The 15,581-nt window shown below is 40.3% G+C and overlaps 1 long non-coding RNA gene across 3 annotated transcripts in view; it reads left to right on the plus strand.

The window, feature by feature from the left end:
* LOC110394612 overlaps positions 222–15,581 on the plus strand; it is a 111,626-nt gene continuing 96,266 nt past the window's right edge. For all 3 annotated transcript variants that reach the window (XR_002435739.1, XR_002435740.1, XR_002435741.1), the window contains exon 1: positions 222–324. This is a non-coding gene — a long non-coding RNA (uncharacterized LOC110394612). The remainder of the gene's footprint in view (positions 325–15,581) is intronic.

Consider the following 15,581-nt stretch of genomic DNA (forward strand, 5'->3'; position numbering starts at 1 on the left):
AAACTTTTTTTTCTAGCTTGCCTCAGAGAAAATCTCTTGACACCTACCCTGCTAGATTTTCCTGAGTCATGGTTTTGTGATTTTTTTGTTGTCGGTATTCCACATCATAACATAATATAAAGCACTGGCTGTTAAGGAGTTAATCTCCTGGTTTCTGGGGACTGCCATTTTTGGGTGCTTGGTTTTCGGATGGGGAGGGGAGGAGCTGCACTCCCCCGCGCTCTTTGCGCCTGGAGCGGCTGGTGAAGCTGCCTGGCAGGCCGGGAGTTCTTTGTTCGTATGCGGCCGAGAAGCCGTGGACGTGGTCCCCCTGCAGCTTACGGAGTAAGAACCTCAGCATTGAACTCTGTTTTTGATTTATTGGCCTCAGTTTCGATATAATATTTAGTAAATTAACGTTCCTCCTCAGATTGGTGCCGCTGTTTTGTTTTAGAACTGTCTACGATTTCCCTACCTTTCCCCTTTTCCCTTTCTTTTCCCCAGGGCGTGGGTCCGCGGGTCCCCTGCCGCATTAGCCGCCAGACCGGGCCGGCCCGGCCCCTAAACCACCGGCAGTTTTTTTTTTCTCCTTTCTCTCTTTTCCGGGCCGGTGGGCCTGTGGGCCTGCTGTCCCCCTGTCACGGACACAGATCCTTATATAACGCCGTGACAGCCTGCTATTTTGCCAAGCTACTGTTGTGAAAAGCCTGGTTCTGTTGGAGAAATGAGGTTCAACACATGCAGGCTTTACTATCAGCAGAGTGGCTTTTTCACAAGATGGATCTGTTGCTCTGTGCTGCCATGCCAAGAGGCAATTGTGCCAAATTCCTGTTTCTGTCATTTGAATCAGAATAACCAGTTTGTTTTATTCTGTGTATTTAATTAATTTTATCTTTTAGTTCAGATCGTAAAGGCACTTCGATTTTTTTTTTATTATTTTTTTAATCTATATCCAGGAAAAATCCTATGAATGTTTCATGCTAACAGATTCCAAATGCATCTGCTTCTGGATGCTCACCACTATGACTGGTCGACTTAGGCAAATGAAGCATTTTAGATAAAAATGAATTAGATGTTTGGAGGGATTTGTGAATGAAGGATTTGAATTATTTATTCTTAATTATACAGGTAGGTTGAGGACACATGTGACGGAGCCTTAGAAGGAAAATACAAAACTGGGGGCAGTTTTTATAATAGCTGTTTGCAATAAGTGTTTGAAAATACTGTTACAAAGGCCTAGACAACTTCTGTTCTCCAGGAAATCCTCTCCTGATGATGAGCAGAAATATCATTTAAAGTATCGATAAAAATCTCTTTCTAGGCAGTAGAGCTGGACCATAAGGGTGTGCTTCAGTTTAAGACTGTCATGTAAATGTAGCTGTCTCAGATTAGGATCGCAGAATGGTTTGGGTTATAAGGAACCTTTAAAATCACCCAGTTCCAACTCCCCTGTCATGGGCAGGCTAGCCACCCACCAGATTAGGCAGGCCAGGGCCCCATCCAGCCTGACTTCGAATGCCTCCAAGGATGGGACATCCACAGCCTCTCTGGGAAGCTCTGAGCTTCCACCATGGTTAATGGAGATACAGTTGATCCACTGTTTATAGAGGATGATTTGGCTCACCATGAAGTACCAGAGCTCCCGAAACTGGCAGCAGCTGCTAAGTTCAGCACTCCAGTGAGAAGAGGACAATGCAAGGCCTCTGTTCGACATTTTTTTTTTTTTTTAAACTAAATTTTATCCTGGAAATAGCTCAAGCCCGAGAGGCAGGATTCAACCACTTAACTTTAGATGTCTTCTGTAAAGGTGTTTATGTATGATCTAGTTGTCTAGGTTCCTTCTGAACTAGATGGCAAGAAGGAATTTCTCAAGGACCAGACCTACCTCATGGATGTTTAATATCTCAGTAGATGCGTAAAACAGTTCAGATGAATCAGGTCCCCCAGGTGTGTGTGTTTTATTAATTAATGAATCCTTTTTGCCAGTTGTAAAATTCCACAAGACCTATCATTGGAACTTTGAAACATTTACATCTCTGTCAAATACGGTTTAAAAGGGCCTCAAGTTTGACAGCTACTGAAAAGTTGATGGAGCAAAGGAAGGAGTGAGATAATGCAGGCACTGAATAATGGAGGGATCCCTAAAATTAGTTACCTAAGAAACTGTACTAAAAATGCTTCAAGTGAAGCAGCCATAAATACATTAAGGAAACAAAGCCAATACACATTAGGGATGCATGCAGTGCTGTTCATTTCTGCCCTCTGTTTTGGCTCTAGGTAGACAGATGTACATATCTAACACCAAGTAAAGTCCTTTTAAAGATGGACACTCATAAATCCCAGGAAACACTCCATAGCTCACAACTACAACTCCATACATCCCACAGTTTGTTCTCCCGTATAGTTAAAAGCGCAGAAGATGCATTATACTCTAAAGATAGCTTCTTCCTTTCATATTTTAATGTACATAATTTAATGTATTCTTTTCCTTTACTGAAGGGACACTCACTTTTTGTATGGGTTATTTTGGCAATTTCCACTTGTAAATATGAAACCGTCAGAGCCCCCAAATGGTTGGGCAGGATAGAATGAAGACTTATTCTGTTTATTTGATGAATATTAGATAAAAGCAAAGCTTTTTCATTTTGCTGCAGTTCTCTCTTACTATCTAAGTGATATTTTGCCTTCTTTTAGGAAACATGCTTCTTCTGACAACCAATCCTGTGCTCTATATTCAAATTATTCCTCTAGTTAAGCAAATCAATTGGCATGGAAATACACCAGTGCAGCTGTGAACTTGAAATCTGACAGAAAGGGACAGAGAAGAGAAAGAAGATGCTGAGCCTTTGTACCCTGTACTCATGGCTTGAATTTCTGATATCAGAAAGTTTCTCCTGAGACGTTCTTTAAGGCCTGGAGCAAATGATTTCTCCAGAAGCAATGAATCAACTTAGTATGGTTTCCTGCAGGGAAACACGTTAAATGGTTGTCACCTAGGCTCTGTCTGAGAATTTCAGGAATTCAAATGCTTTCAGTCGATCTGGGAAACGATGTTTCTCAGTGGCAGGTCTCTCCATCCAATCTTCATGTTGAACATATAGGACCATCCTTTTGAGAAGTGCCAACATTGATGAAATACTTTTGGATATTCCTACTTTATCACAGTTATGTACTCAGTTTTCTACTTTCTCATATTCTGATGTTGCTAAAATGCTTGGAAAAGGGTTCTGAAGATCATGGAGAACCCCAGAATGTTCCCCAAACCCATAAGATTAAATTTTCTACGTCTTTTGCCCAGAGAAGCTGTGGATGCCTCATTCCTGGAGGCATTCAAGGCCAGGCTGGAAGGGGTCCTGGGTAGACTATCTAGTGGCTTTGGAGCTCCATGATCTTTAAGGTCCTTTCCAATCTGAGCCATTCTATGATTCTTTACAATTCTTTTATCTTTGGCCTCTGCAGAAAGAGAGGAGCTGTGATTAATGACTGGAACACAGAGTTTGAGAAAATCCATTTAAACTATATCATATAGTTGTATTTCCTTCCATATAAAAGGAATGGATAAGGGGCATCTCTATTCTGTCTCTCCATTAATTTGATTTTAAAGTGGCTAGTGAAAGCTGTTGTCATCTCGAGCATCAGTACTATTACACTTCTCACATTCTTCTCATTATTTTTAACAGGTATGTCTAATAGCACTCTTTTGAATTTTCAACAGCAAGAATTGAGCTTTGAGTTAGACTGTGTGCACTCCAGATGACTTTCACTGTTAGCAACACTACACTACCTGTCAAATTAAGACATGAGAGAGGAATTGAGGAGAACTGAGTAGAACTTGTACATTAAAACACATTTTCCCTAGACCATATGGCTGTGATCTTTTTATTTTCTGAAAATGCAACCTCTCGCCCTGTTCTGTGGGCAATTTTGCAAAAATTCCTCTGGAGTTTGGATGCCCATTTGCAATTGGTTACAACCATTACCATTTGACACTGGTGAGTCTCCAATTTAGAGGTCAGTTAGAGCTCTGGTGGAGGAGTTTGAGTGCACCTCCCTCAGTTGCTTTAAGGAATTGACATGACATCCTGAGATGTTTTTGTCATCTTCAGATCTTCCTGTCTTAAGGTTTCTCATCAAACAAAATGTGCATCCCTGCCCTGGTGGACCCAGTACCACCTCCAGCTTCTGGCAAAGAAAATGTTGCATTGTGAACTGGACAGAATTCAACCAAAGGATGGTTTCTGACATAAATTTGGCAAGTTGGGTAGGTAGGCTAAAGTGAGCCAAAAAGCTGCTCATACAGCTATATTTGTTTGATTCAGGGGGTGATTAGTAAGCAGAGTAATCTCATTCATATTACTTCCCACTTGGATACTCACCTGGATTTTCTTGATCTAATTAAGTGTAACATTCCTCCTTCTGGTTTACTTTATATTAGGTTCGAAGGAGTTTAAATAAAACAAAGAAAGAAAAGCCTGTCAGATAGTAAAGTAAACTGGTATCATTACATTACTAGAAAAATAAATATTTTCCGATTTCTTTCAGGATGGCATTTTTTGATTGTGTGTGTGTTCTACACTGGGACTACCACACAGACATCTGGGTGCCAAGACTATAAAAATGATGATATTATGCACAGTGCTTCATTTGGGGCACATTTCTTTATTCATTCCATTCTTCCCAAACCTAATTGTCATGCCTCATAAGTGATCATCTCCAGCATCTCTTCAAATGCATATTAATTATCTGAGAATGCAGAGGAAACCACCTCTGCTGTGACAAGAGCTTGATTTGTCTCCGAGGAAAAGGAATTGAATCTCAGTGTCTCTCTAATGACATTATTTGTTATTTTCTGGACAGACAGTTGCAACCTAATGTAATTCAGATAGAGCACAAGAGATAAAAAGAAATAAACAGTTGCCAGTGTGCTCCTTATAATTACCTATGCAGTGACATAGAAGGTACTTTGTCACTTGCTGAGCTTGTAACCCTTCACTCAAGATAAGAAAGTCCAGTGAAAAACGAGGTGTCCCATCATATACTGTAATAGCTCAAGTGAGGTTGGCCAGATTGCTATGCAGTAGCAATGAAAAACGAATTAAGTAACATTTTAATAGGACTAAGAATCAATCTTATAGAATCATAGAAACATAGAATCCTTGAAGTTCCCTCCCAACTCTTAAGGATTTCCTTTAAAATGTTATGTAATTAGTTTTTCATTGCTACTGCATAGTGACCTGGCTAATACATGCTGAAAGTGTGTCACATTGCAACCACTGCTACAGTACAAGCATGTTTAGGCTGGCTTGGGCTTGGACACCGTTCAAAGGTATTGAGATATTCGCCTGCTGCTTTATATAGCATGAGTGTAGGCACACGGACAGCACCGTAAATCACTCTGCCATTCTACAATATGAGGAACTTAGATGCACAGCTTCAGAAAAATGTCTGCAGCTGCAAATCCATCTTGAGCAAGCCATCCAAGATGATGTCTAAAAAGTCTTTGTGGGCTGCATCAGAGGAAGGATGAGAGTTCTTGGCCAACTGGTAAAGTCTGGCTTTCATTTCCATTGCCTCAGCCCTCTCCTAGCCCTTATTTTGGCCTTTTGTGGCAAACATAGTGCTATGAGAGACTATTACTGCATGTTCTTGCTGCCAAAGGTGAAGGATTTTTCCATAGAAATAGGATCCTAGGATCCCTAGGCTGTGTATGATGTGTCACCTGGGCACACTTCCCCACAAGGTCTGATGGGAGAAAGTGCTGGAGAACTGTTTGAGCTGAATAGTGATACTTGATATGATCTCTGTAATGATTGTCTGAAGCTGACATCAGTCTTAGCTATCCTGTCTGCTGTAACTGGTTTTCTTCATCGGAATGAATGCAAGGAGTGGATTAGCATACATTCCTTTTGGGCAGACAAGCTTGTCTGTACATTCCTGGTTCTTGGTTGCTGATACTCAGTTGGTGGTTAAATATTAGAAGAGGCTTTGTCCTTGTTTTTAGTCTGGTCAACTGCATCTTTTTCCAGAAATTCCTGGACACTGTCTGAGTGCTAGAATAAAGCAAGACTGTTTTCCAATACAGTCTGATTGTGTTTGCTTCATTCTGAAGGATAAGAGAGTTCAGCAGTATGCACACAGGTAGTGTCATGCCAGGTGCTGTCACTACCAGAGAATGGCCCTGGGCACATTTCATGTACTGATGCCTTGAGGGTATCAGAGCTCTACAAAGAACTAGGGAATGAGACAAGCATTCCTCTTGAGTTCTAGGGGGAGTTTAAGCTATTATGTTGAATGTGCAGTGTATATTTCCTTATTTCTAAGACTGTGTGGTCTTAGAACAAATCCTTAAGCTCTTCAACATCCTTCCTGCTTGCTATAGGTAAATGGACATAAGACACACATAAATCCTCTGAAATCCAAGAATACATCCTAGCAATGCGCATCCAGGTCTTCTAAGGAAAATGGGTAATTTTTGTGCCTTTGAAATATTTTAAATATTGAAAACAGGGGTCTGGAAGAAATATCCAAATAACTGACCTTGGTCCTTTCTTCAGTATTTCCTTACAGTCTCCTAATAATGGTTTCCTGAGCTCAGAAAATAATTGTGAGATCAGGAAATGCCAGTCCCTATGGTAAAAGGGAAAACAGACATTTCTGAGGGTGGAGGAAAAAGTTGGAAAGAAAAGAACTGTAATTAGGAATGCATGCAATCTTAAATGTGGGATAAATAGCTATTTCTCCCAACAATGAACAAAATGTAAGACAGGTCTATCAATGACAGTAAACCAGGGATATGTTGCCTTAATTACCTACCAGGAACAATTTATAGAAAGGGATAAAAATCAGTGAAGCTCTGTTGATGGCACCAACTCATATTTAATTTCTATCTAGGGAGAACCTAGCTTCATTAGCCATTCTGGATACTTTGTAGACTGATTTGATTTTCTAGTTGAAATGAACTCTTAAACTTTGTAGTTTTCTTTAAAGGATATTTAAGTTCTAAACATTTAGGTGAATGTTTTCAACACAGTGACAAATGTTGGAGTGATGATTTATTGTGAAGGTAAAATAAGAGATAAAGAAGATGGCAAATGAATGAAACTGAAATATTTCCATTTGGAGTGTAGTTACAGCTGTCTGGCTGCACTGGGTTCTCATGTTCTTATGTTTCATTGTGGGTAAAATATCCTGAGTAAAATATCCCATTGCACTTCTCATAGCAGAGCTGATCTCCTGCCATCTAGTTAACAGAATGGTCTTCTGTTTCCAACTGGAGCCTTGGGATACGTGCTGGTGCAGAAATAATAAGAAATGATAACACAGTGTTATCTCTCTTCTTTCCTCCCTCCCTCCCTCCCTCCCTCCCTTCCTGCCTCTCTCCCCACCTCCCTCCCTTCCTTCCTTCTTTTTTTTTTCTCTCTTCTTTCCATCACTTATCTATTTATTTACTGATTGATTGATCACAGGAAGTGTTAAAGTAGAAAGTCTGTTGTTGTGCTTCTATAAGCACTTGCAAGTTCCAAACTCTGGACTTACACTACAATTATCTCTCAGTGTCATGAATGATGAAGTGAAAATGCAGGAAGACTTCCTGATAATGAATTGTGTTGGCTTTGGCCATCCTAATGAAACAACAGTATTTTGGAAGGGTCTGGGGTTAGAAGGATTAATATCCTTCTGGGAGCATAAAGGACATAATTTATGTGAATTCTTTAGTACTTTCACTAAAGATTGGGCTGGTAATTGTGGTAGCCTCTGTCTTTTTTTTTTTTCTTCCTTCTGGCATTCTTAACAGTCAAGGAAATTAGAAGTTTTGATACTGATTGCATTTGCTGAAAGATGGGATTTGGTAGACCAAGTTTGTCTAAGATTCATAACTATGTATGCATTATCATATGAAAGGCACACTGTTGAATATAGAGTATATTACTTGATGAGGTTGATCGCTTCATAAATAGAGACTCAGACAAAGAAGAAAGGTTTAATACAATCTTTGCCTTTGTCTTCAGCACCATTGATGGACCCTGGGATCCTCAGAGCTCTGAGTTGGAGGACTGTTAATGTGGTAATGATAAATTCACAGCCAACCCTGAACTTGTGCAAGATTTACTGCTCCACCTGGTTGTATATAAGTCTGTGGGATCTGGTGTGATTCATCCCAGGGTACACAAAAGAGTTGGCTGATATCATTGTGAGACCTCTCTCAGTTATTTTTCAGTGGTCCTGGGAATCTCAAGATGATCCATGCGGATCTCTTCTGACTCAAAATATTCTATGGCTGAATTCTGTGATTCTATTATATTTAATTGGAAATGATGATTCAGCAAAATATGGACTTTGAAGGAGAAAGGAAACAAATACAAACAAAACCAAATCGATTAATCAGTCAAACAAACAACAATAGAACAAAAAAAAACCCACTACATCTTTGGGGAAATTTTCTTAAGTGCAGTGTTCTGAATTTCTGAGAGCAGGGATGCTGTCCTTCCCTCACTCCTGTAGCCAGCGAACTGGGATGGAATACAAGAATACGTGCAAGTTGTTGCCTCTCTTTATTTTTTTTTTTCTAGGAACGGTTCTTGGAGACAAGGAATAGTAGGCCATGCTTGTAGCACAAGTTGAGCTAGAACCAAGTTTCTGGGAAATTATAATACACCAGGACAAAACATTTGTTTAAACTACATTTCTAAATTTAATAAATCTGGTTTTGTTCCCAGTGGATTTATCTCCTGAGGAAAAAACAAAAACAAAAACAAACAAACAAATGACAAACAACAAACCACAAAAAATCCCCCCTGACAACCAAAAACTACATATGCACACTGTACAGACAGAAAAACAGAGTGCTCCAGGAGCAACAGGATATCTGCTTGGGTTACTACATTCAAGTAGGTTTTGGCATCTCTAATTCCATTGTGAAGAAGGGTCGCTGCTAGACAGAAAGTCATTAGAGCATGTCTGTGTCATCATTATACATGGGGAGTCGTTTACTCCCCAGGCCACCCTTGGCATTGGCTCGGGCTTAGCTTGCTATTTTGGACACTAGTTAGGGTGGAAAATGGCTTATCAGTACCTGTCATACAGCCATACTCTCAGTAAACCGATCAATAAGGTAGATTCATTTGTAAGGATTAAGTTTTATGTATATATATTTTCTGTTAATGTTAGGATTGTAGTGCAAGTCAGTAAATTATGCATAGATCATCTTTAACCATAAATATTTATGGCATTTCCTAACAGAAACCTTTATGAGCAGCACATGGGGAAAATGCCTCGCTGAGCTTTTGTGCAATTATTGATTATTAATTTCTTTTAAAATGTCATTAATGGTTAAAACTGGATGTTTCCTCCTAGCCCACTGCAACTATATATTTCTTCACTGTCATTGGAGCTTGTCAGATGGAGAAAACAAGAGTACAAAACAGGGTTGAGAAAATAAGGAGTGAGCGGGCTTTCACGTTCAATAATATGAAAGAGAAATTCAAAAGGGGAAGATAACATGTAGGCAGAGAACATCTCATCTGAAATGATATGTATTTCTCTGGAGATCAGGGCATTGCTGTGTGTATTAAGATGTGCTGAGCATTAGTATGGGGACACAGAGGAAAGGAGTTTAGGCCGCACCAATGGCCTGATTGGAAAGATCAGTGAGATGATAAAGGTGTGACTATAATCTGCATTACAAAGTAAATCAGGTTGAATGATCGCAAGGGTCCCTTCTGGCCTTGAAATGCTGCGCCTGTGTCTGTGGGACACTCAGTAACTCATGTGGGACATTTAAATAATCCCTAGCAAAGAGAAAATACAGAAAAGCTGAAAAAAAAAAATCCAGTATGAGCCTGCTAGGGACTCTGGGTTTTGGTCTACCTCTGTGTCTGTACTCTTGAACTTTCCTAATGGAAATACTAATAAGTTTTTAATTCCAAGCTTCAAGCCTTGTTGCAGATAATAATCAATGATACATTCAATTGTAAAATTCATTGAGGGCTTCATAGTTATATAAATCATTTGATTAAAAAGAAACTGCTTCACATGGCTAAATCAACTGAATGGTGGTTGAGGGTGGATTCGGTTTTGCATTTTCCTTTGGAAGTATTGTGTGAAGAGCTATTTGCCATCCTTATGTAAGCTTAAGGAAAATTTCAGAAAATTGTATCCCGTTCAAGAACTAAAAAAGGGAAATAATAACTATTATGCATCTTTTCAATGAGAACTATTTCCCTGTTTCCTAAAGTGTTTTGATCCCCCACCAGCGCAGAGTGTGGTGTTTTGCTGTGTGTTACTAAGCATTTAGATTTATGAGTTTCCAGCCATTTCTAAGTTAAGAATTAGTTGTACATTTTTCATTTGAATGACGTTTGAATAAAAAAGCACCTGCATTACTAAGTCTATGAACAATCATGCTACATTCTCAACCTCTGAAAAGTGTGGATAAACTCATACCCATGTTACTCTTCTGCTGCATAGTTCCTGCCATTCTCATTGTGCTGCTTTTCACAGAATCAGTCACTGAGTTGGAAGGGACATTTAAAGGCCATCTAGTCCAACTCTTTTGCAGTGAACATGTTCACCTACTGCTAGATCAGGTTGCTCAGAGTCCCGTCCGGACTGACCCTGAATGCCTCCAGGGACGGGGCATCTACCACCACTGTGGGCAACCTGTGCCAGTGCTTCACTACCCTTATTATAAAAAAGTTTTTCCTTATATCTAACCTAAATCTATCCTCTTTTGGTTTGAAACAATTTCCCCTTGTCCTGTCACAACAGATCCTGCTAAAGAGTCTGTTCCCTTTTTCGTTCTTATAAACCCCTCCCTTTAGATACTGAAAAGCTGTTCTCAGGACACCTTAGAGCCTTCTCTTGTCCAGGCTGAACAGCTCCAGCTCTCTCAGTCTGTCCCCACATGGAAAGTGTTCCATCCCTTGGATCATTTTTGTGGCCCTCCTCTGGATGTGCTCCAACAGGTTTATGTCTCTCCTGTACTGTGGACTCCACATTCGGACTCTGTTGTGCAGGTGAAGCCTCACCAGTGCAGAGTAGAGGGGGAGGATCACTTCCCTCACTCTGCTGGCCATGCTTCTTTAGATGCAGCCTAAGATGCGATTGGCTTTCTGGGCTGTGGGGGCACATTGTTGGCTCATATCCAGCTTCCCATTCACCAGTACCCTCAAGTCTTTTTTGGCAGAACTGTACTCTATTCTTTTGCCCCTCAGCTTGTATTGATAGTGGGGTTTGCCATGACCCAGGTGCAAGACCTTGCCTTTGGATTTATTGAATCTCATGAGGCCCTCTGGACCCACTGCTCAAGCTTGGATAGGTCTCTCTGGATGGCATCCTGTCCCTCAGGTGTTCTGACCACACCACACAGTTTGGTATAATCTGCAAACTTGCTCAATCCCACTGTTGATGTCATTGAAGAAGCTACTAAAGAGTGTTGGTCCCTGTACTGACCCCTGAGGAACACTACTTGTCACAGGTCTGCATCCAGACATTAAGCCATTGGCCACCACTCTCTGGGCTCGATCCTGCTGCCAGTTCTTTGTCTATTGAACAGTCCACCCATCAAATCCATATCTTTCCAATTTGGAGAGAAGGATGTTGTGGGGTACATGGCAGGCATGGTTAGTCACAGTGAACATACACATACTGAGTATTCCTGGCTCTCTGGCTGGTGTTTATCTTTCATGCTGCACCCATTATATTTGATGGCATGACTTGTACACCCCAACTAAGTTAAGGCTGGAAGACTGAAAATGCAGTGTGCATGCTCTGATATCTCAAATTGCAGTGCTCAAAAGGTTAAACGCTGTGAGAATCCAATATATAAATACATATATGAATATGTAGAGCTTGTGAGCAAGATGGATCACTCAGTGTGTTGTAGGACCAATGGAAAGATGGAAAGAAATATGGTCTTCATTGTAATGATTGTGCTTCTATAGCCTGAGGCATCAAAAAACATCACAGTGTTTATGCACGCTAATAAAATCTTAGCAGTAATTCTCTCTAGCCTCTCCTTGCACAAAACCTTTGCTACAGTCTGTCCTTTGAATCACCTTTAAAGAAAAAAATCAGTTGCCTTTCATTCCTCCTTAGGGAGGGATAAAGTTTGCACTGCTGTGAGACTTAATGTTGGTGGAAAGCATGTAATGCCTGGGTCACTGTGCACAGGAGTTTCTGAAGCGCTTATGAGCTGTCTATATAGGGCTAAGTGGGAGGGAAAATGGATTGGATCAAAGGTTTCAGATCTAATGAGCACCTTCTTAAAGATGCATCCCTTATGTTAGTGTTATTGGAAACCAAAAGAAAATGTCTTCCTACAAAATTAATCTGGGTACGTGGAGACTCAACTTCAGTTTACCTGATTGTAATGGCCAGACTGTGGCTCCTTTCTTGTCTGATGATAAAAGCTAAACATTTAGCCCTCTCCTGCCCAAAACAAGTGTGAAACTGGAGAAAGTGAATAAATGGAGAAAAATTTTGGTTCCACTCGTACTGCGTATTGACAGCTAGAAGAAGAAACCTTGATGTCCATTATTTGTACAGTACCCTCTCTAAGCTCTTTGTGACAGGTTTTCAGAGGTTAAGTGGGATGGTTGTTCTTATGCATGGGTTCAGACCCATGCAAAAGTCAGAGCACTGTGTTTTGGTGTCTGAGTGGCTAAACCAACACATCAACATTAGGTACTTCTTCATTAGGGCAGGAGATAATGGTCCTAAGTTGCTCCAGATGAGGTTCAGATTGGATATCAGGAAAAATTCCTTCTCAGAAAAAGTGATAGTGTATTGGAACAGGCTGCCCAGGGAGGTGGTGGAGTCACTGTCTCTGGAGGTGTTCAGGAAACGTGTAGATGTGATACTGAGGGACATGGTTTAGTGGGCATGATGGTGATGGGTTGACAGTTGAGCTAGATGAAAGTGGTCTTTTCCAACCTTAATGATTCTGTGATTCTATGATTTATTAGACCATCTCAGTAGAAGGTAAATTCCTCTGGCATATCAGGTTTACATCCATCCATCTCCAGTAACAAAGATATCTGGTGTGGTTAGCTGCAAGACTATAAACAATGTTTGTTTACAGAATCTGATGCAAACACTGAATCGTTCTAATTTCTCAAATATTTGACCTATTTTGGCTTAAGAATATTAACATACCATTGAAGAATGGGGCCAGGAACACAGATGATACTGGTCAGCGCTGAACAAAGCTTGAAAAAAGGGGGTTTTAGGACATTAAGTGAATTCCTGAGCAGTCAATAGCCAGCTATTGCCATTGGCAACATTTGAGCATCCGCCTTCATTTGAAGGCTGGCTCCGGGAAATGTTCAGCATCCCCACCTGATTTCATGGGTGCCTCTGTGAAACAACTCAAGAGAAATAATCACAAGTAAATTACAGAAGCCACCATAAAGAGGAGGAGATCTAGTTAGAGGGGAATGGCTTTAAAATGAAAGAGGAAAGATTTAGGTTAGATGTTAGGATGAAATTTTTTACTCAGAAGATGGTGAAGTGCTGGAAAAGACTGCCCAGAGAAATTGTGGATGCCCCATCCTTGGAGGTATTCAAGGCCAAACTGGATGGGGCCATGGACAGCCTGATATAATGGTTTGCAACCCTGTCCACATCTGTGGAGTTTTAACTAGTTGATTTTTAAGGTCCCCTCTAACCAAAGTCATTCTGTGATTCTATGAAAGCAGCTGTGTAGCTTTGACTTTTTCCTTTTTTGACTAAACATCTTTTTTTGTCTAACATCTGCAAACCTTTCTACATCAGCTTAACCTGCATGAACATAAATTTCTACATAATGTGCCATGATGTGATGTTCTGTTAGCACTCAAACAATAATGCAGATCAGATCCATCTCTTACACCTCTATCTCGGGCTCAGTTTGAAAAAATCAGTATGTTCATATCCTGTATGAGAGGGAAGAGAAAGCATCTGGGATATACTCTGTGCATGTTCACTAAGGCATGGAACTGGTAGCACCGCACTGGGGTGGAGCAGTAAATCACAGCACAGTTACAAAGGTGAATGCTAATGCTGAGTGACACTCATACCCTGGAGGCTGGTAAGCAATAAATAAAGAGCTTTTCTTTCCCCTTAGATGCTGTTGATGTATAGGCTAATCCCAGATCTGTAATTCTTCTCTCTCTCCTGCTTGTGCTTCTCTCTCTGGCTCCAGATGCTGGCATTTTGTTTATGAGGGTCTTGGTGGGGTTTGTTCTGCTCCTGGGAGGTCTCATCTGTAATTTAGTGTAGTCAGATTTGTGAAACTGCTTAAGCAAAGTTATTCACACTCAGAACTTCTATTAAGCCAAGGAAAAAGGATTTAATTAGGTATAATGGGGTTCTGAATGGAATCATTTGGGATTGGTAGTTCATTCCTTTGTAAGAACAACTAATCACGACTGAAAATCAGATTTTCTTTTATAAATCACAGGCATTTTTATGGCAATCAGAGTGCCTTCTTTTAGTGATTTCTTCCCTCAGAATCTTTCATTTTCTTTTTTCTGGGAGAGAAGAAACAAAACCTCAAAACCAAACAACCTGACAACATAAAATACTTTTTTTTGATTTTTTTTTTTTAAAGAGCATTTTTATCAAACCTCAAATTGTGAATGTAAGAAAAATTCTCAACTGCTGCAATGCAGTCAGGGAATGTAACTTACAACCCATTTAATGTGCCTTCAGACCATGATGATCTTTATTTAAGATTTCAGATTTAGGTTGTGAAGTTTGGGGATAGTTTTCATATGAGTACCTTCTTCAGTATTCTTGTTCTAGTGACCTTATGAAAGCAAGGCAAAGTACATGTAATGAGTCTTTTTTTCATGTATCAAAAAATACAAAAACCAAACCTTCTGGGAGTCAGCATTTCTATGTGATTATCTCTACTTCAGAACACTGAAATGCCTATTTCCTTTAAGTGATCTGTCCCCTGGTAAGAATGTGCAATTTACCTGATGTCTCCTGTATCATTTTGCTTGTGATAACACTGTGGTCAGCACTTCTCTTGCAAATATTAGGTTGGATGGAGCCCTGGGCAGCCTGGTCTAGTACCAGATCTGGAGGTTGGTGGCCCTGCCTGTGGCAGGGGGTTGGAACTTGGTGATCCCTGAGGTCCCTTCCAACCCAAGTGATTCTGTGATTATGCAGCAGCACAGTACAAGTCATTTTCATAGGATCATAGAATCATTTGAGTTGGAAGGGATCCTAAAATGTCATCTAGTCTAACAGTCCAACTTCCTTGCAGGGACACCTGCAGCTAGATGTTATTGAATTGAAGGTATTACAGCATGTCAGTCCCAGTACTGACCCCTGAGGGACACCGCTTGTTACTGATCTTCATCTGATTATTGAGCCATTGACCAGTACATTTTGGGTACAGTCTCACAACCATTTTATATGTATCCATTCCATAATATATTATAGGTTATTTGTTATATAGATTCAAATTATTGTACTCACATTTTTTTTATGAGTTCTGTCTAGGAGAGGTTCTGAAATTGGTCCAGGGAGAAACTAGGGTGTAGACCTGTTAAATATACTGAGTACTAGGCATATTTAATTAGGTGAGGATGGCACTAGCATCATGGTAGGGA

This window comes from Numida meleagris, chromosome 2, assembly GCF_002078875.1.
Source record: "Numida meleagris isolate 19003 breed g44 Domestic line chromosome 2, NumMel1.0, whole genome shotgun sequence".
Classification (NCBI taxonomy): Eukaryota; Metazoa; Chordata; class Aves; order Galliformes; family Numididae; genus Numida; species Numida meleagris.